The sequence below is a fragment of the Rhamphochromis longiceps genome, linkage group LG17, assembly GCF_057381845.1.
Source record: "Rhamphochromis longiceps isolate RC_006_pf linkage group LG17, R_longiceps_female_GT1.1, whole genome shotgun sequence".
Taxonomy (NCBI): domain Eukaryota; kingdom Metazoa; phylum Chordata; class Actinopteri; order Cichliformes; family Cichlidae; genus Rhamphochromis; species Rhamphochromis longiceps.
Genome location: NC_140573.1, coordinates 13,319,473 through 13,341,962, shown reverse-complemented (window position 1 = coordinate 13,341,962; position 22,490 = coordinate 13,319,473). Strand labels below are relative to the sequence as shown.

Sequence of the window (22,490 nt, the reverse complement as noted above, 5' to 3'; positions counted from 1 at the left end):
CTGAGCAACTACACAGTAAATAACTAATCAAATCTAATCTGGGAATCTAACTCATACAGACAAGGATATTTATGCAAACATGCATAAATATTTGCTTTTGGGAAATTCTGTCTGCCTGCTTTGCTGCTTAGTAAGAGCACAAAAATAGAATATAAAGTGCCTTGATTCTTTAATAGAGGCAGAATCTCTAAAAATATTTGAATTAATACTTAAAGAGCATCCTTCCAGATGAGCTTCAAATTGGGATCAGTGGTAGCATGATTGAACTGTTGTTACGAGACTTATGTTGTTTAAGGTAAGATTCCTTCCTGTGGAAAGTTTCTGCAAACACAGAAAGAAAAGAATGCACACATAGTTGTGTCTGCACAGACACACATTCTCGTTTCTGTCTGATATACTGCTGTACGTCAGCCGCAACATGCAGGAATTCTGCAGCTTGAGTAAATCACAAAAAAGTGATAAATCCACTGGTGTGCTTGTGTGAATATTTCTCCGTCATCTAAAATGTATGGGAGTGAGAGACAACAAGTGAGGACCAGGGATGAGGAATCTGGATAAGCACACTTAGGGCTGGAGCTACAGTACCACTGGCTAACATTTTTCTGATTTCATTCAATACCAGTACTGGGGCACAGAGATGGAAAGGTCCAAACACGAGACAAAATAGTTCATTAATCAAGTATTTTTTCTGGTCACTCTGATGAAGGATTTGAGGCGTTGTGAATTAAAGTCATGCATAAATTTTATTTCTTTAGTTGTTCCAAGAATGATTCCTTCTTTAAGCCATTTAATTATAAATACAACATAATATTTAGCTGTTGAACTGTTGAAATCAGCTCTTGAAACTGTTTTTTGAAGGCTGCTTTGGGAATATTGTATTACTACTAATATAGGACTATTAAACATGTCATTCTCTTAAGAATGGTCAATATAAATGAATAAAAATTAAATCATCATAAAACCGTTTATGTTTAGTGGCCTACGATGGACAGGCGACCTGCCTGGGATGATAGCTGGGCTAGGCTCCAGCATGTCTGGCACCCTGAATTGGAGAGATGGTTAAGAAGATGAATAGATAAACTGATGGATGTATTATGACAATTAACACAGAGCTCATTTGTCCCTCGTAGAATTTTAGGAATCTAAATATAGTGAGACACGCTCTGCTGTCGCGAGGATCAAGGTTGATAAGAATGACACGACTACATTTAAAAGGTAACTTGTAGTTAGCAAAATGTAAACTTTTAGCTGTGAAACTCTAAAATGCTTAGTAGAAAAACTTCTCTGGGTTTGTTTTTTAAAATCTTATTAATAGTTAAGTAATATCCATTTTACATAAAGCCTATTGATTGAGCCTATTTGTTGTGTAGCCTATAAAGCTGGTCCACTGTTTAGGTTACATATTATATTAACAATTCATTTTATTTATTTATTCTTTACTCTGCACCTTAGTTCATATCCTCTCTTAAGTACCCTCACCTTTCTTTCTTTTACTTCTATTATTCATTATTTATATCCTTATTTATTAAAGAAGGAGTAACGTGAAATAAGGCAAATGCCCCCTGTCAAATCTGACTGCCTGTCCAATCTATATGCTCTGTGGGAGTACACGGACTGCACTTATACTCTCAGCATGAGCTGTTGAGCAAAACTTTGGCCTTTCATTTTGGACCCACTGTCACTGTGGTAGAAATTGTAACCCTGCACAGTGACCTTTGAGGATAAATCTTAGCAGAAGTTTCAAAAGAAATGCTGCAGTGCAAAGGCAGCTTCATCGGAAATAAATGAGAAAACTCAGTCGGAAACTGAAAACATTTTGGATTTTTGATCCTTTTTCTGTTTTTGGTCCTTTGGCTTCACATCCTAGAATTAACCTCCCTAAGCGGTGAAGTGTCTCTGCTTCTCATCCATTCAATCACCAAGTAAAGTTTGCAGCCTGTCATTGAAACTCACCCCTTATTTCCTCCAGTAAGATGTTTTCTCAATGATTCAAGGACTTATTCTGATGACTAATCTCAGCAGCTGATTAAAAACATCAGAATCAAAACAAACCTCCACATTTAAATGCTCATGTTTCAAGCAACCTCTCCGTGAATCGCTACCTTATCGTGGTGGAGGGGTTTGTGTGTCCCTGGGATCCCAGGGGCTATGTTGTCTGGGGGCTTTTGCCCCCTGGTAGGGTCTCCCATGGCAAATTGGTCCTGGGTGAGGGACCAGACAAAGAGCGATTCAGAAGACCCTTATGAAGAGAACATCGAGGGAACAGTTTATCCTGCCCGGGATAGGGTTACCGGGGCCCCGCCCTGGAGCCAGGCCCGGGGAGGGTGCCCGAGGGCGAGCGTCTGGTGGCCGGGCCTTAGTCCATGGGGCCCGGCCGGGCACAGCCCGAAGAGGAGACATGGGCCCATCCTCCCGCAAGTCTACCACCTGCAGGAGGCGCCATAGGGTTCGGGTGCATTGTGTGCCGGATGGCGGCCAGGAGCGGAGGCCCTGGCGGACTGATCCCCGGCTGCCAAGACTGGCAATAGGGACATGGAATGTCACCTCTCTGGTGGGGAAGGAGCCTGAGTTAGTGCATGAGGTTGAGAGATACCGGCTAGATATAGTCGGGCTCACCTCTACGCATGGCTTGAGCTCTGGAACCAGTCTCCTGGAGAGGGGCTGGACTCTGTCTCAGTCTGGAGTTGCCCCTGGTGAGAGGCGGCGGGCTGGGGTGGGTATTCTAATATCCCCTTGGCTTGCTGCCGGTACGTTGGGGTTTTTCCCGGTGGATGAGAGGGTTTGTTCCCTGCAGCTTAGGGTCGGGGAACGGGTCCTGATTGTCATCTGCGCTTATGCGCCGAGTGGCAGTTCAGAGTACCCAGCCTTCTGAGGCAGTTAAACAACTCCTTGGGGGCAGAGCCCCTGGTGTTGATGAGGTCCGCCCCGAGTTCCTGAAGGCTCTGGACGTTGTAGGGCTGTCCTGGTTGACGCGCCTCTACAATGTTGAGTGGAGATCAGGGGCAGTACCCCTGGACTGGCCGACCAGGGTGGTGGTCCCCATCTTTAAGAAGGGAGACCGGAGGTTGTGTTCCAACTACAGGGGGATCACACTCCTCAGTCTCCCTGGGTAAGTCTATGCCAGGGTGCTGGAAAGGAGAGTTCGTCCGCTAGTCGAACCTCGGATACAGGAGGAACAATGCGGTTTTCGTCCTGGTCGCGGAACACTGGACCAGCTCTTTATCCTCTCGAGGATACTTGAGGGTGCATGGGAGTTTGCCCAACCAGTCTACATGTGTTTTGTGGACTTGGAGAAGGCATTCGACCGTGTCCCTCGGGGTGTCCTGTGGGAGGTGTTGCGGGAGTATGGGGTGTCTGGCCCATTGCTACGGGCCATTCGATCCCTATACAACCGTTGTAAGAGCTTGGTTAGCATTGCCGGCAATAAGTCGGACTCGTTCCCGGTGGGTGATGGGCTCCGCCAGGGCTGCCCTTTGTCTCCGGTTCTGTTCATAATTTTTATGGACAGGATTTCTAGGCGCAGCCAAGTGGCGGAGGGCTTTCACTTTGGTGGCCTCAGAATCTCATCTCTGATTTTTGCGGATGATGTGGTTCTGTTGGCTTCATTGGGTGGGGGCCTCCAGCTCGCACTGGAACGGTTCGCAGCCGAGTGTGAAGCAGCGGGAATGAGGATCAGCACCTCCAAATCTGAGGACATGGTTCTCAGCCGGAAAAGGGTGGAGTAATAATAATAATAATAATGGATTGGATTTATATAGCGCTTTTCAAGGCACCCAAAGCGCTTTACAATGCCACTATTCATTCACTCTCACATTCACACACTGGTGGAGGCAAGCTACAGTTGTAGCCACAGCTGCCCTGGGGCAGACTGACAGAAGCAAGGCTGCCATATCGCGCCATCGGTCCCTCTGGCCAACACCAGTAGGCGGTAGGGTAAAGCGTCTTGCTCAAGGACACAACGACCAGGACAGAAAGCCTGGGGATCGGTTACAGATGCGCTTCCCAACCCCCTGAGCCACGGTCGCCCACTCCGGGTCGGGGATGAGTTCCTGCTCCAAGTGGAGGAGTTCAAGTATTTCGGGGTCTTGTTCGTGAGTGATGGGAGCAGGGAGCCGGGGATCGACAGACGGATTGGGGCTGCAGCTGCAGTAATGCGGACGCTGCACCGGTCTATCGTGGTGAAGAGGGAGCTGAGTGTAAAAGCGAAGCTCTCAATTTACCGGTCGAGCTACGTCCCTACCCTCACCTATGGCCACGAGCTGTGGGTAGTGACCGAAAGAACGAGATCGCGGATACAAGTGGCAGAAATGAGCTTCCTCCGAAGGGTGGCTGGCCTCTCCCTTAGAGATAGGGTGAGAAGTTCGGCCATCCGGGAGGGGCTCAGAGTAGAGCCGCTGCTGCTCCACATCGAAAGGAGCCAGCTGAGGTGGTTCGGGCATCTGACAAGGATGCCTCTTGGGCGCCTCCTAGGTGAGGTGTTCCTGGCATGTCCCACCAGGAGGAGGCCCGGGGCAGACCCAGGACACGCTGGAGAGATTATATCTCTTGGCTGGCCTGGGAACGCCTTGGTGTTCCCCCGGAAAAGCTGGAGGAGGTGGCTGGGGAGAGGGAGGTCTGGGCCTCTCTGCTTAGGCTGCTGCCCCCGCGGCCCGGCCTCGGATAAAGCGGATGAAGATGGATGGATGGATGGATGGATGGATGGGTTTGCAACAGACCCTTACTAAGCACACTATGAGAAAGCTATTACTAAAGACTATTCTTAATTAAATCCACCAGTCAGTCCTGAAATTATTTCTGTTACTAGAAAATTCAGCAACTTCACATTAATCACATCACACCATTCACACCCTATGTTGAAACCTGGCCTCTTGCTGACAGTAAAAAATGCCCCAACAGTCTGCTAACTAGACATCAGACTTTCGATGGAAGACCACAAAAATTCAGTGAAATGTCACAATTGTATAACACTGATGAACAACGTGCAGATTTGGAAAAGTGTGTGCAAGGCCAGCTGTTGGCATAAACACTGTCAGTGGTTTGTTTTTGCTTGTTCTTCATGCTTGTTGACTCTGCTGGACAGCGTGGCAATAAATCTCCATGAGAAATGTTTAACATTTAGAAGCAGATTCTGAAAGCTTTTAAATTACAACCCGATTGTTTATTGCTTGCTGAGAAGTACTATAAGCAGTAAATACCCTCTAAGTCTATTTTTTCTTTTTGGATTTTTACCAACATTTTCTCTGCATTTTATTGTAAAGGAAAAAGCAGAACATAAGAATGGTACTTTAACCTGGCAATCTGGCTATCAAGTAATAAATGTGTTGTGAAACATTTGGATCTAACTGTCTGCTTGGTATGTTCTTAATGGGAAACACTGCACACATTTCGACGATGTCACGAAGCTGACATACTCATGTGTTTATTTCCTTATGATTTTTGAAGTGTTTTTATTTATTTATTTAATTTTTCCATCCTAAATTATGATTATAGCCTGAAAATATGACCCACATTTAGGTCCTCCTCACGTGGTTCTTATTACAGAAAGTATAAAAACATGTAACATTTTTCACCCTATATTTAAAAGAAAAAACAAAGAGCACTATTTTTGAGAAACCTCTGCAGCACCAGGAGAATCTTTTCTGTCAGTCCACATGACATTTCCTGAGAGAACAACATATATGACTTCAAGGGTGTGTACCGCCTCCTTTTACATCACAGCAGCCACAGAGGTCATAGCATTAACAACTGTGGTCTTGCTTCAGCCTACAAATGTAGAAGGTATGACGCTGCTTGCTGCATTTCTCCACCATGCAGATTGAAACTATACTAAAAACTGTGGGTTGTTGGAGGTCTGTATGGTCAGGGATAAAACAAGTTAACTTGGCTTTTCTTAGTGCTATCATTAATCTTTCCAGGTAACAGACCAGCAACAGAAAAGAAAAACAGAGAAAATGGCTTTTCAGAAAAATACAGGGTATGTGAAGCCCCGGTGGAAAGACAAACAGAAATGATTCGCTTTTCTTCCAGCCACAGTGTACAGGCACTGGTGTAAGAAAAGTAAATAAAGCACAATATAGGCTGGAGGAATTGGAAAAGGTTAATTGAAGACAAAAGTAAGTCTTATGCAAAACTGACATGTAGCTCAAAGGAAAATTTAAAAGAGGACATCACAAAGAAGAAAATCAGAGACACTTTTTAAAGCACAAAAAACCCTTTAAACAGCATGAAAACAAATATAAATAATTAAATGATTGAATGACTCTTCTATTGTTGTTGAATAGTTATGGTCACTGCTATGCCTTTAGTTTTCTAGTGTTCCTTTCTCTGCCAAGTTGTTTCATTTCCTGAGAGTTTCTTTGTTGGGATTTTTTCTTTTGTTTTGTCTCTTGAGTGCACATCTTTCTATTTCTCTATTTATTTTCTTGTACACTCAAATCTTTTGTCTTTTTCTGTTCATTTCCCCGTTGTGTTTAGATATGTGACCTGTACTTTTAAATCCTTTCAGAAAATATCATTTCCTCAGCACTTTTTCTGGATCTCAGTGGAAAACATCATAGTGCCAAGGTAAGCGAGATAAAGGAAACTCATAGAGCCTGGTGATCAGAATATTTGACTCTATGGAGCATACCCTGGATTACTTTGTGATTTAAAAATTAAAGTTGCTGATGTGGTTGTAATGAAGCTGCAGCGTTGCCTTGATTGAAGAAAAAAATGTCCATAAATCAAAAAAACTGACATTGTTTTGGAAAAAATGACATAGGTTTATGTGATGGAATAATAGCTGTTCACTGACATTTACAACTAATCGTATTTTACAAGGTTTATCACTTAAGGCTGACTCAAAAAGCACCCATAGACTCCCATGTCAAAATGGCTCACTTCAGGGTGTCAAAAAGCACATTTGAAGCCTGGTACCAGAAACATTTTTATTCTCCATGGCTTTTGTCTCCCTTTTTAACGAGTCTAGTGGACAGAGTGTGGACAGCATTACTAAGCAGCATAGCAATGACATCAAACTCGTGAAAATTAGAATTTGTGCTGTGTGGTCAAATGTTTGTGCCTGTTGGACACCTTTCCTCTCTTTGTTCTCATCACTGTTGGAGTCGTTACTCGCAAAAATTAATAAAGTAAAAGTAATTACACATATTACACAGAACTCTTCTTAAAGTGGAGTACATAACTTAATTCGTCCCATGAGAGAATGATTAGTTACGCTACTCGTTGCCTTTCTTTTTCATTTCCTTATGTAAAATGACCTGAAAAATATTGTTTTATAATTACCAGTCAACAATATCAATCTGAGGCTACAGCCCAAAAACCAACACAAATCCCTATCATAATGAGGACACGCATATGATCTTTCTCTTTGTAGTTGGGTGTGAGCACAAAGCCGACAGCACACAGCGAAGATCAAAACCTAGACTTTAATCTAATCATAATCAAGATGGGAGCTGCCAGAATTCTAATCTTCAGGCTACAGAATGGAATTAAGAAAGTAGTGGGTAAAGTCACATTGTCTATGTCCATTTTTCTCATATAGTTTATTAATATTCCCTAGTAAAGGGTGCGATGGAAAGTTTGAGAAAAAATAAAAAATAAAACAAGGACTAAATGTAGGCTACAAGTAGCATCTATTGCACTTTCAAATTTAAAGAAACTGACACATTAATGAATCAATGAATACAAGTTACAAATATAACATAAATTAGTCTGAAATATGCCTTTATTTTTTTTCATTAAGTGAATTTTGATGCTTTCTATCTTGAGTAAAAATGTAAATGACTGCTTTTTCCACATAGTATTTCCAAAGTGCAGTGTGGCTACTTTTACCTAAGTACAAAATCTGATGATTTATCCACCTCTGTGTACAGCACTTGTGTTTGTGTATGTTTCTCCGCCTGCAGCTGTAATAACAGCCAGAGTCTGCTCAGGCTCAAACTCCCAGACCTGAGCAGAGCTTCACTCAGTGTTAATTTGCTTATCGCTGGATGTTCTCTCCTGCCTTTCTAACGGTAAGCAGCTGTGAGGCCTGCTAATTAAAACCTGAAAGGAGGGTCTGGTCCTCTAATGTGATCATACATGCAATGAAGCACGTACCCGCTGACACGTGCACGCGCAACGCCACTGATCTCCATTGTTTGAGCACATGCACACACTGAGTACATAAATATATACATTGCTTGGCCTGCATATCTGGTTCTCTGGTTTATAGGACAGTTTGGGTAATAAAGACAACAGGGCTAAAATTTATAGTTGGGTTAAAAGTTGAAAATGTGTTTTTGAAGTTTTTAATGCTTTTTTTTGTCCTCTTGCAGTTGGCAATAATAAGCAATTCATTCACACAATGTTTTCTTTTAGCAAAAGTCACAGTTAAACTCCAGAATGAAAACTTTTTTTTAAATGACCTCTATACTATAAGTAACTACGCCATAATTTCCACTCCCGCTCTATTAGTCTGTCGTACATTATGTCATAACTTCTACAAGAGCAGAGTTCCCTGTGGGAATGCTTATAAGGTTTTTTAGTCACTAAGCAGAAACTCCCCTGTACCTGCTTTACCATGCATGTGTGCACTTTTTTGTGATATGACAAAACTATAATACTTAATTTTAACACTGTGTTTTTGTATGTGTTTGCCACATTTACAAACTGTTGTCCTGGGGGAAAAAAATTATCGTATCTGTGGAAGATGCAGTCTAAAACTTTACAGGCTTACAGCCGACATCAAAATAAAGAGCTCAGTTCAATAACGAGTGAGGTCTCGGAGCTCATTAGGGATAAAATCAACTGATGTCTGGTGAAAGCACATCCTTTGAAACCGTTTAGCATTGTGGATACATTTGATAATAAATGTAATTAAAATTGACGATTACTGCATTGTTTGTACTGTATCGGCAGTACACACAGGTAATTCCATGGATCCCTTTAATTGAAGTGCAGTGGCATTGCTCTATCAAATACCACAAAACACAGTAAGAAGAGATTTTTTATGTTTTCACTGCAAACAATCAGCCTGGCTTCTGCCGATGGGCCTCTTTTTTTGTTCTCTTTGGCCTTTCTAACTCAGATCAACATTTTAGAAATCGCATTATCCAACATATTGTGTAATGCAGAAAGACTTGGTGTATAAAAGGCCCCAAAGTTCATAGAATAGTTTTACTGGTGTTTATAAGTTTATATAAGTTCATTTAATGTTCAGTCTTCTGCCAGTTTGGGCCAGCCCACCTTCTAGTGACATCATCCGGTTAGTAAGGTGGGCAGTTTAATGTCGGATGAGCAGTGTTGGTCCGGAGGGGGTGCACTGATTCCTGGGGGATGTTATGTGTGCGTAAATGACAAGTAAGTAGTGACCTGTGTTGTATTTTGCCTTTGTTTGTGTCAGTACTGTAGTATGTTACCATTTAGGAGCTAATGTAGTCCATAGTTGGAGCCCACGCATGCAACGCGTGAGTTCACCCTCATTTCATATGCTAATTTATGTTGTTAGCTTACCCCGGTTTAGCTTTGTTGACGCATGTACGGTCGCTCGTATGTCCATAATGTCATTCCTGTGTTATCAGACCTTCTCTGTATGTTGTATGTGATGCTTGTGATTGTTTACTTTGAAGTAGCGGAGTTTGTAGCGAACAATTAGGTACGAGGATTAATAAAATAGCGAACGTAGTTCGACCGGAAGTATACCCTTCACAATAAGAGCATTATAGCGGATTATAATTATTTTGTACAACTACCGGAAGTAGTTCCTGTGTACTGACGGTTGCTTAACCTCGCACTGTTTAGTTGCATAGTGTGAGCAGTTTGAAGTGTATTATATTTTTCTGATCTTTATATTTGCTTATTTTAACTATATTGTATCATGTTTATATTTGAGTATTTGACTTGCCTATTCTCTTTATTTATCGTTATTTCCCTTGTTTATTTCCTTTGTAGGAAACCACACACACACCTATGTACACCCGCTGTGTTTACAGCCCCAGAAATTGAGTGATAACAATAAAGTGCCTCAAATGGAACCTCAAGCTCCCTCCTTCTTTCATACTCTGGGACAATTTGGCCTTAAGTGGTGTTCTGGCCGACACCGGGGTGACTGTAGTGCTCAAAGACTGAATCAGTACCACAGCCGTGCCTATCTTTGATATCTCCACTACTAGGGCTGGGCCATATTATACCGTTCACGGTAATACCGGTATAATGTTAGGCAACGATAGGAAAATGAAATATCGCGATAGAATATGAGTAAAACGCGCATGCGCAGTGCCTTTGTTTTCATACGCACATGGCCGATTGTTGAGTGAAACAGATGAACCAGAATTGGTTTGTAAAAATGGTGCAACTTCAGTGATGTGGAACTGGTTTGGTGTTTGTCCGTCAGATACACAACAAAGCACATTTTTTTGCAGAACATGCAAGCGGCCGTCGTTATTGTTGTATTTGTCGGACTAAGATGCTCTTAAATCTGGGAGTAATCTGGGTCCTAAACTCAGTACTCTTCAGGTCAAACAAACACTGCAGCATCACTGAGAGTTAACTGTCTAAATTCTTTCATCTTTAATAAAACGATCAGCATTGCTGCTTTACCAGGTGTAACAATTCAGTTTAACTTCCAGGCATCCATGAAAACAAAATTTATTACATTTAACGGAGTTAGAAGTTAGCAGGAAGCTAGCGGAAGTTAGCTCACTAGTTTCGCTAGTTACCTAAGCATGATATAGCATGTTCTGACTGAGAGATTTCTGAAAAAATTCAAACGTACAGCTCTGCTATCACTTCCAACATAAATGAAGGCAGGAAACTAAACAGCAGTGACGTTTGTAGGGTTACTGAAGTTGGGCTAGCTGGTATATAATGATGTGCTACGTGATCGCTAGCGACACAGCTATGTTAGCATAACATAAACAGTGAAGCTGGAGGATGAACACTAAGGTTCCTCATGGTTAGAGACAAATGCAATCGCATGGCAGGATGCTGTAAACGGACCAAACGTCAGTCAGGAGAACAACTGAGATAATCCATCCACAATACAAGGCTAGTCATTAATATACTGCAACAACATGGGAATAGAGCAGCTGCCAGAGAATTCAACATCAATGAATCAATGGTACAGAAGTGGAGGAAGCAAGAAGAATGAGTTTAATAAAGTTTGATTTATCTAACTGCTTTGTTTAGCTCAATGTGCCTTATGGTCCAAAAAATACGTACTGCACACTACAGTTTAATGTTGCAAAACACCTCTTTTTAACTTCAGTGGATATTATATATGGTTATGCTCAGGATATGTCAGCCCATTTCTACTGAAAATGCCTTTTGGTTAAACTTTCAGCAAGGAATTTGCATTTGCACTGTTACATTTTTATAAAGCTTTAATGTACATAAAAACCAGCTTCTTGTTTAAGTGAAAATTAATGGAAGGTTGTCTTTTTGCGCTAGTAATGTTGTGGAGTTGTATTTTGTCTCGCATCAATTATATCGTCAGTTATATCGTTATCGCAAATTTTCAAATGTATATCGTGATAAATATTTTTGGCCATATCGCCCTGCTCTATCCACTACACTTGGGGAACACAAAGTGCAGTCTTAGCAGCAAATCAATTTATGTGTCCTCGCTGTTTGAGATAAAGGGAGGACTTGCGGTCTGATCTAACATGCTTTGTTGAGGTAAGGAAAGGAAAATGGCTTTTTTGTAAAACTAATGAAAACAGATCTTTCCCTCCAGCTATGCTACCATACATTTTAAAAGTGTCACACTCATTTGTCATTTGTTAGCTAATCCCATTATGCCACTGGACTGACTGCTCTGTCTTTTAATTTGCTGACTAAGGGCATAATTACTTTAACAGCAGTCTGGCAGTTATTGGAAACACATAGGGGCTGAGGCGAGTCATAAACCATAAAATGACATCTTTGCCAAGTTTGACACTTAAAAGATTTGCGATGATATATTTACTTACACAGGTAGGTGAGCCAGCTGGGATTTATACAATAAAGCAATTTTAAGGATCTAATCTAGACTAGCTTATTTTCTTCATTTTCTTTGTAAGTGGAAATGATAAACATAAAATGACTATTTATGTACACTGTATGTATGTGCCAGTGTAAACAGGAAGCAGAGGCTTGATTGTTTGTCATAAAGAGTTGAAGGACATATCGTAGCTGATTCTATCAGGAAATAATTGTGACATTGCTTACAAAAGTCTGTGGTTGATGCCCAGTAATCAGTTTTGCTTAGCAATGTTCCCAGCTGAATGACGTGACCTTATTGTTATTACAGCCGTATTACACATGTTACACTGGAACATCCTTCATGAAAGGACACACTCTCAAACTACTCATAAAAAAACAGAATATCAACACAACTGAGAGACCATCATCCAAGTCATCAGTAAAATCCACACAGTAGGCAAGGATTGCACTGATACATTCAAATCTGCTTCTGAACATTCAGTTCATTTTAGTTTTATTTATGTCACCAAATCACAACAGCAGGCACTTCAAGGTAGGATTTGCCGCAATTGGTTGGAAGTGAAGGTCGAGGTCTGGCAAATATAAAGATGTCAGGTATGTTAAAGAGAACATGAAGGGATGTCCTCATTCTGTCTCTTACTAAAAGTAAGAGTAGATCCGTTTATTAATACAAGAATTTAATTAATCTTTTTTGAAAATACCAACTTACTAAAAAGACTACTAAATAAACTGTTGACCAGGTTGTCTAAGTGTATATAATCTATTTAAAACCCTTTTCGTGATATCATAGTTTCTAATATTGGTATTGGTAGCCGATGAAGTCCAAGCTTGGTGTCTGACAGTGTCAGTAATATTGACATCACTGTCACAGTTTTTGCCTACGACATGATTAAATAGTGATGATAGACTATTATCGGTTATGGTTACATGTTGTTTCACACGTATCTCGCATAACATGTTTATTAAGCATAAAAACTTAATTTAAGTGAGATATTTCAGTGCACACAGCAAAATAATAAAAACAAAAATCAATTTCTCTTACTTTGATTTATTTACTTTCCCTACGTCTGAATAATTCATCTTTGTCAGGAAATTAATCATTAAAAATGACCCAAAGAGGACTGAATTTGAGAGAGTGAATTTGGTTTTCAGGATATCATGCTCTTCAGCGTTGGGATGTATTTTGAGTTTGCAACCCAATAGGAATATCATATCACTGCAATACCCTAAATAGTACTGAGTTTGTACCCAGTTTTTATGAATTCTCCCTACTTCACTGACTTTTCCATCTAAGTCCGAGAACAGTGATTAGGAAAAGATATAGTAATTTTTGGGACTTTTCCTATCTTCAACTTGCAAGACATTCTCTAAAAATCAGTTGGAATTGACCTAAAGGTCTGTTTGCATGTATACAAAGGACAAAACAAAGCTTAAAAATACACCCATATGTATATGGACACAGTTGGAGTGAATGTTATACATCTTGTCAGCTTGATCTGACAGACACATGCAGCTGGGCAGGCAGGTAGCAGGTCAGGAGCTGATTAGCTGATAAGGAGCAGGTGTGAAGGCTAAACCTGTGATGGAGAGGGTGTCTGCTGGGCAGGTGTAACGTGACTGGAACTGGCAAATAAAAGACTTTCCCTCTTAACTATAGAGTGTCAATCCACTGTAGATACAGCTGTGAAGGCCACTCCACACTAAAGAGTTAGGTAGGAATCAAAAGGTATATGAATATCCATGCTTGCCACTAGGTAAGAAACATCCATCACCATGGATACTGATAGACTCTTTGCCCTCTCGATACGGCACGTTCTCATGCGTCATCTCCTTGTAAATACAGAGATGACGCATTAAAAGTAAGTGGTTTCCAAGTTTCATGCACAGCTAAATTAATATTTCTGAAGCAGAAACATGCATATCTAATTATATGATATATGTCATTCATTTTGTGAAACAAGTGCTTGCATTTGTGTTACCAGATTATGATATGTAGGTCAGTACCCCCACAGACTCCCTGTTACTGGGTTTTGAGTTCACTTGCACTCCACACCATCTGGTTTGGATTGATCTAGAAACATGGAAAACATGGAAATGGGATGGAAAGGAGACTGACTTGGGAGTTGCAATATTCATTCTTTTAAGATTATTTACAGCAAGTTTTTATTCCCTTTAATATGTGATATGTCTGTATTTCTTCTTCTTGACATCACTTAGCGCTCTCTTTTCAGAGGGCAGAATCTCTGTTTGGTCAGTCAGTGATTTGGTTTTAATCAGGTTGTCTCTGGTTAATGATTTATAGCAAAGGAGACTGTTATTCTGAAAGATCTATTTGAATCCTGAGCTTTGGATTATGTGGTTTTTATAGTTTAGCCTGTTTTGTGAACTTTTTCTCCAGATTATAATTATTTATATACATTTTATTTTTTTAATGATCTCACAGGTGGAGTAATGAATATGTTGTTTATCAAAAAGGAACAAGTCAAACATAAAATTATACCAAGCAAATTTATTGCTGTATTTCTGCAACAAATAAGACTGAAAGCAGAACTTGTGTATGCTGTTCACAGGTATGGAGACCATCTGGCCTTTAGACTGGTGACGTGCTGCGGTGCTACTCTACTACACGTGACAATTTTCATCTATTATAATACGTCTCCAGTTTTCATGGAGACGTATTATAGCTGTACCTTGGAGTTCATATAGTGAGTAACTATGCAGAGAGTTTATTATGGCTGTTTACTGCGCTGTGGTAAATCCACTCTGCTGCAGATCATGGGTTTTAACTCCTGTTGTGAGTTACTAATGCTCTAGTGTGTGATGAATCAGATGCATTTTAATTTGACCCAGCATGCCAGAATGCAAACTGTTCTCAGCGGTGGCAGTCATCTGAGCTTTCCTTTATACATGCAAAGAACAACAGTTAGAAAGCTTCTCTAATTAACTCAGCTGCTTAAGGTTTCTAATTTATATATCATAAAAGGAAATTTGGTTTCTGTATCTATAACTTTCTGGTGATATACACCTTTGCCCATATTATGCTTTTATTGTCTGTGGGCAAGTGTTTCAAATTGTGAGTGTTAAATGCGCGAGTTAGGGTTTCACCTCCAATACCTGTATAAAAGATTGCTGTGTAAATATAGTGTGCAAAAAAACAAAAACAGATCTTGTTTCAGATTAATACAGAGAAAAGAAATCCCTTGTAGAAATGTAGTTCTGCAGGTGTTTCAAAATCAAATACCTGCAGAACTACAATCTCTATTCCAAAAAAGTAAATATAAGCAGAATATAATGATTTAAAAAATAAATAATCTAAAAAAAACTATAAAAAAAAATTGTGTCTCTTTTTGAGTTTGATGGCAGCAACATGTCTCCAAAAAGTTGGGATGGTGTCAACAAAGAGCTGTAAAAGTAAGCAATATAAAAAGGAAACAGCTATTAGTACAAGTTAGGGCAGAAAAACTGCATCTTTAAATTGTGGAACATAATCAGAAAACATTTTCCTCAATATAAAATTGTGAAGACTTTCAATGTCTCATCATATACAGTACATAATGTCGTCATAAGAGTCAAAGAATCTAGAGAAAGCATACTGGATGCCCGTGAGATTCAGGCTCTCAGACAGCACTGCAGTAAAAACAGGCATGGTCTGTCATGGAAATCACTGCATGGGCTCAGGAAGACTTACAGAACTCATTGTCTGTAAACACAGTTCACATGCCATCCACGAGTGCAGACTAAAGCCCTATAATGCAAAGAAGAACCAATACATGTGAACATATAAATGGTAAATGGCCTGTATTTATATAGCGCCTTACTAGTCCCTAAGGACCCCAAAGCGCTTTACATATCCAGTCATCCACCCATTCACACACACATTGACACACTGGTGATGGCAAGCTACATTGTAGCCACAGCCACCCTGGGGCGCACTGACAGAGGAGAGGCTGCCGGACACTGGCGCCACCGGGCCCTCTGACCACCACCAGTAGGCAACGGGTGAAGTGTCTTGCCCAAGGACACAACGACCGAGACTGTCCAAGCCAGGGCTCGAACCGGCAACCTTCCGATTACAAGACGAACTCCCAACTCTTGAGCCACGATCGCCCCACATGATCCAGAAACATTGCAATCTTTTCTGTCCCAAATGGACTGAAATGGAAAACTGTTTTGTGGTCAGAAAAATCAAGATTTGAAATTATTTTTGGAAAGCATGGACTCCATATCCTCTGGATTAAAAAGGATAGGGATCATCCAGTTTATGATCAGACCCAGGATTATTGAGCAGCTAGAATCCTATATCATGCAAAAACGGGACAACATTGCTCTCACAAAATCCAACAACTGGTTTCTTCAGTTCCTGGACATCAACAGACTGTTGTTAATGCTACACAGTAATAAAAATGACGCTGTCTCAACTTTTGTGTAATGCATTGCTGCCATCAAATTGAAAAAGAGACACAATTTTTCTTAAAATTGTATATTTTCTAAGTGAAAACATCTGATTTTTTCTATGTTCTATTGTGAATAAAATATGGGTTTATGAGATTTGCACATCATTGCATTCTGTTTTTATTTACATTTTAAACAGCACCACATTTTCTTTTTTTTGTAGAATTGGGTTTGCAACATCTTTAAGAAGGGGGACCGGAGGGTGTGTTCCAACTACAGGGGGATCACACTCCTCAACCTCCCTGGGTAAGTCTATGCCAGGGTGCTGGAAAGGAGAGTTCGTCCGCTAGTCGAACCTCGGATACAGGAGGAACAATGCGGTTTTCGTCCTGGTCGCGGAACACTGGACCAGCTCTTTATCCTCTCGAGGATACTTGAGGGTGCATGGGAGTTTGCCCAACCAGTCTACATGTGTTTTGTGGACTTGGAGAAGGCATTCGACCGTGTCCCTCGGGGTGTCCTGTGGGAGGTGTTGCGGGAGTATGGGGTGTCTGGCCCATTGCTACAGGCCATTCGATCCCTATACAACCGTTGTAAGAGCTTGGTTAGCATTGCCGGCAATAAGTCGGACTCGTTCCCGGTGGGTGATGGGCTCCGCCAGGGCTGCCCTTTGTCTCCGGTTCTGTTCATAATTTTTATGGACAGGATTTCTAGGCGCAGCCAAGTGGCGGAGGGCTTTCACTTTGGTGGCCTCAGAATCTCATCTCTGATTTTTGCGGATGATGTGGTTCTGTTGGCTTCATCGGGTGAGGGCCTCCAGCTCGCACTGGAACGGTTCGCAGCCGAGTGTGAAGCAGCGGGAATGAGGATCAGCACCTCCAAATCTGAGGCCATGGTTCTCAGCCGGAAAAGGGTGGAGTGCCCACTCCCGGTCGGGGATGAGTTCCTGCCCCAAGTGGAGGAGTTCAAGTATCTCGGGGTCTTGTTCGCGAGTGATGGGAGAAGGGAGCCGGAGATCGACAGACGGATTGGGGCTGCAGCTGCAGTAATGCGGAGGCTGCACCGGTCCGTTGTGGTGAAGAGGGAGCTGAGTGTAAAAGCGAAGCTCTCAATTCACCGGTCGATCTACGTCCCTACCCTCACCTATGGCCACGAGCTGTGGGTAGTGACCGAAAGAACGAGATCGCGGATACAAGCGGCAGAAATGAGCTTCCTCCGAAGGGCGGCTGGTCTCTCCCTTAGAGATAAGGTGAGATGTTCGGCCATCCGGGAGGGGCTCAGAGTAGAGCAGCTGCTGCTCCACATCGAAAGGAGCCAGCTGAGGTGGTTCGGGCATCTGACAAGGATGCCCCCTGGGGACCTCCTGAGTGAGGTGTTCCAGGCATGTCCCACCGGGAGGAGGCCCCAGGGCAGACCCAGGACACGCTGGAGAGATTATATCTCTCGGCTGGCCTGGGAACGCCTTGGTGTTCCCCCAGATAAGCTGGAGGAGGTGGCTGGGGAGAGGGAGGTCTGGGCCTCTTTGCTTAGGCTGCTGCCCCCGCGACCCGGCCTCGGATAAAGCGGATGAAGATGGATGGATGGGTTTGCAACAGACCCTAACAACCTGGTGCATCTGATTGATAAAAAGCATGGGCCCAACAAGAGTGATATCAGTCTGTAAGATGTTAGTTCTCAGTTAACTAAACTGGAAAATAACTGGGAAGATAATAAAATGAAAACATAAAAATGAACTTTAAAGACTTGTATTCTGCCCTAACCTCTTGAAAATAGAAAATCCACAATAAAACAAATGTAAAACAAACAAGTAGAAACAGAAGTTGGTGCCCGTGATGGAACAGTAAGAAATGGGCTGAATGAAGGGGGATTTATAAGCAGAAAAGCAAATAGCAACTAGTACAAAAAAAAAAAAAAAAAAAAAACAAGGTTGCAGTGGGCTGAAGAGAGACAAGCATAGACTGTGGATGACTGGATGAAAGTGATTTTCAGTCACGAAGCACAAATCTTCACTAGCAGAGGAGATGGTACTGCAACTTTTATACAGTATTTTTCAAATGACACATATAGAGACGACTGTCTGAAGAAAGCAAGAAAATGTCCCACATCATTTATGATACTGGGTTGCATTACAGATGTGAGGAGATGACACTCATTATCTGAACAGTAAATGCACAGGTATACATTTAAATTTTGGACACTTTCCTGTCCATCAGAGAAAGTAGGTTTGATGATGGTGATGATAATGGATCTTTCCACAGAGCAAAAAGGGTGAACACTTTTTTTTTCGGGAGATTCAGATATACTGAATGACAACTGATGGTAGAAACAGAAAAGAAAAATGGTCCAGGATAAAACTCAAATCTGCAAAGCACTTCTGAGATGTTTGGAACCAGCTTGATGGAGAATGTTGTTTTTCCTGAAGTCCATGCCTTAAACCATTCAATGCACGATAAAAGTGTGAGAAGATGCAACAAAGTATTAATTGGCATATTTTTCCTCATGATCCCAACAGGTGATATATGTCCTATCCTTGATCTGCAAAGGAAAAAAAACCCCTCACAGCCTTAATGAAAATAATTTTACATATTTGAGTTGTTTGTTGTGGGCTGATTGCATAATTTTTGCCAAGGCTTGTACACTGGTCATGCATTGTTCTTATATGATTGTGATATCTAAAAGAGGAAAAACAAACACAGTCTACACACATACACTGACTGGGCATAGGCTCACAATTAACAATGATGCTAAACAGTGACAACCAAAAAGTGTTGTGATAAACTACTTGCTAATAGCTAATCCTATATATGCCAGTCCATTTTTATTTGACACCTTCTTAAATGAAATTGTTACAAAAGCCGGTTCTGTTTTTGCATTCACTAACTGATTACTGTGCATGAGGTACATATTTTTATTCCTTTCATATATGTTATGATGCAAGAAATTGATCATAAGTGTACTATAGAGTCTAGTCTGCCAGCATTACTGCACTTTAGCATGACGCTCACAAACCTATCCTTATCAACCCAGCTACTCAAACCAATCAAGGATTGTTTGAGTAGACAGACGTTATACAGCAGCAGCTATCCAAGGACTATGAAAGCCAATTGTACAGATATCTTGAAAGAAGGAAAGTGTATTTATCATTCTGATGATAGGAACTGTAATCTAAAACATGTAAATTCCACTATTAAATATTTAATAACCATCTATCCATCCATCCATTCGCTTCCGCTTATCCTTTTCAGGGTCGCGGGGGGAGCTGGAGCCTATCCCAGCTGTCATAGGGCGAGAGGCGGGGTACACCCTGGACAGGTCGCCAGTCTGTCGCAAGGCTAACACACAGGGACAAACAACCATTCGCACTCACATTCATTTGCACATTCACACCTAGTGACAATTTGGGTTATCCAATTAACCTATCCCCACAAGCTGCATGTCTTTGGACGGTGGGAGGAAGCCGGAGTACCCGGAGGGAACCCACGCAAACACGGGGAGAACATGCAAACTCCACACAGAAAGACCCCGGCCTGATGTTGGAATTGAACTCAGGACCTCTTTGCTGTGCGGCAACAGTGCTAACCACCGTGCCACCGTGCTGCCGTGAGATAAAGATGTGACCTTAAATTAGATGATGCAGATATTTCTGCTCAGAGATCTCCTCTCACTTTCTTGGTGTCACATTTTAACACAGTTAGGTTAGGTTTTCCTAAACCTATTTAATCAATTAATTTTGGTACTCTAATCAAAACAGTGAAAACAAACTAGGTACGAAATAGAAGCTGTATTTGGTACCTATATTTGATGTCTAATAAAGGAGATTGGGTTGGTTCAGACACTTAAATGTGGCAGTTTCTTTTTCATGTAATGAAATCTTCTCTTAGTTGATATCATGGTTTTACCCCAAGTTTCTTTTCCTGAGGTTTCTATTCTGAGGCCCTCTGTACCTGTGTGTGATTCCTAAGCATGATCATTTACTGTATAAATATTTTAAACACAGCTAGAAGTCAAAGTGCACCAGCCACTATCTCCAAAAAGTTGATTCTGTTCATCTGGACGTAGTGTTTTGTGGGAGAAACGTTTCGTCACTCACCCAAGTGACTTCTTCAGTTCCTTAATCTTAATTAAGATTAAGGAACCGACCTCCCAGACCACTGTTCCTTCAGTGGGCTGGTTTCAGTCATTATGCAAATGTTCTGTTTATAAGATTGGGGAAACCTGCAGTCAGCTGAGACTGAAGAACTTTTTGGAGATTTACTTTCCTGGATGATTGAGAATGCATCAAGACACCAGCCACTATGTTTTCACAACTTAAACTGGCTAGAATAATACACCTTGTGTCAGGAAAACAATATCACTTTGTGTACAGTAGCAATTTGATATCATTAGAATTGGTAGTATTTCAAGCACCAATGGTACCTTAACTCCAGTCTTTTATGAGTAGTTCATGTGCACCCAGTTCTGTTTACAGCATCAGACCTAGATGAACGTGGGGGCGGACTGTGGCTAGAAACCCTGTGGGTGCAGTCCTGTCAGCAGTAGATCTCACCGCCAGCCACAGATCTCACTGGGGGATATTGCAGAAGGTTCTATGATTTTCTCCCACAAATACAGATCATTCTTCTTCTGACAAATGTATAAAAAGCCCTGAAACCATGAGAACTGTTTGCCAGAACATTATCAATGTTACAGCCTTCTTTATGAGGAACTAAAGGAGCAATCAGCTTCCTGTGTGCTCACCGATCCTGCAGCACCCACGCCCTCTGCCTTTTAACGATGCTTAAGTAAACATAAACAGCACTGTATAGTTTTATGGTCTTAATCAATCAACAAAGACTATTTTGGACTCTGGGGATTGCAGCTCTGCTTTTTCCCAAGTACGGTCACCAACATGTCCCTAAAACTTCACACAGATCCCACCGCTATAGGTTGAACCTGAATCCCTCAACAAAACATCACATTTTATGTTATATAATTTTCTTTTTTCTTTTCATGTCTGATTACCTTTTTTCCATACTTGGAACTGTCTGGATTCCTTTTTTAACTGCTAATAAGTCTATGAAAACATATCGTAAAACATAAAACGCTGCCAGAGTGAAATGCTATGTCTTGTGGCAAGAGACAAAAATAAAAAACTAAATATTATATGACAGGTAAAGTAAACTGAGAGTGACAGTGTGTGAAATCAGAGCCAAAGATGTTTGAGTTTTGATCTGCTTACTCATCTGTTTCAGCAGTGATTGTTTGAAAGAGTATTGATAGATCTTTGGCTATCAAATAAAATGTCAGACTTTTAGCTTGCCATGTTTTAGTGCTCAGACTTTAGATACTACAAGTCCGAGTCTATAAATGTGACAGTGTCCCGCACATGTTACAAGCTCAAGAAACATTTGTCAGAGAGTCACTAACCTCCTTTGGGGAACAAAGGCATCTGACCTTTTCCATCTATTTCTAGGAAGCGCGGTAGTGACGGATGCATCCATGCAAGCTTTTGACAGTGTTTGTGTTGGCAGCTAGTTAGTCAGCTGCATCTGTTTCCGCTCTGCTCTTTAGTCATCGCTGATGTTTCTTGGTGGTGCACTCTTTACATGCAGATTCTTTCAAACAACCCAGTCATTCCAAGAAGGGATGGAAGAAAAATGAAGTAAATATATAAACTAATATGTTTTCTGAGACTTTTTTGTTTTTCAGTGCTGTTTGTCTTTGACTGTTTCTGTTACATAATTGCAGACACTTTTTTTGGGTGGTCGGTGGGGGTTGATTATTGGCCCTGAACTAAGGCCTTGAAAAACACATTTTTCCCCCTTTTGTTTTATATCAACTATATATCTATTTATATCTATATCTATATCTTTTTGGATTTATGCTCCAACTATTTGATAGGAAGGCGCTACAACCAAGCTAGCAGATATTTGAAACAATGCTTAGGCCCACAACAGGTTCCGTATGTATAACTTAAAAAAGAAAAACCAAAATGACAATTTAAAGACAGATGTTTCCTCTTTTATAAGAGATACAGAACACTAGAAAGAGTACTTGCCTTATCTCCATTCAGAGCATCATGGATTTCACTGTTCAGAAAATCTGTACACGTTTAGATATTTACATGTATAAATAAATACATCTTCAGGAATTGTGTG

The 22,490-nt window shown here is 41.2% G+C and overlaps 1 long non-coding RNA gene across 1 annotated transcript; it reads left to right on the top strand.

The window, feature by feature from the left end:
• The first annotated feature begins 11,323 nt into the window (after positions 1-11,323).
• LOC146649387 (uncharacterized) lies at positions 11,324-20,602 on the top strand. Its single transcript, XR_014908106.1, has 4 exons — positions 11,324-11,655; positions 14,532-14,666; positions 16,577-16,659; positions 19,599-20,602. It is a non-coding gene; the product is annotated as an uncharacterized LOC146649387 (long non-coding RNA).
• The last annotated feature ends 1,888 nt before the right edge of the window (positions 20,603-22,490 follow it).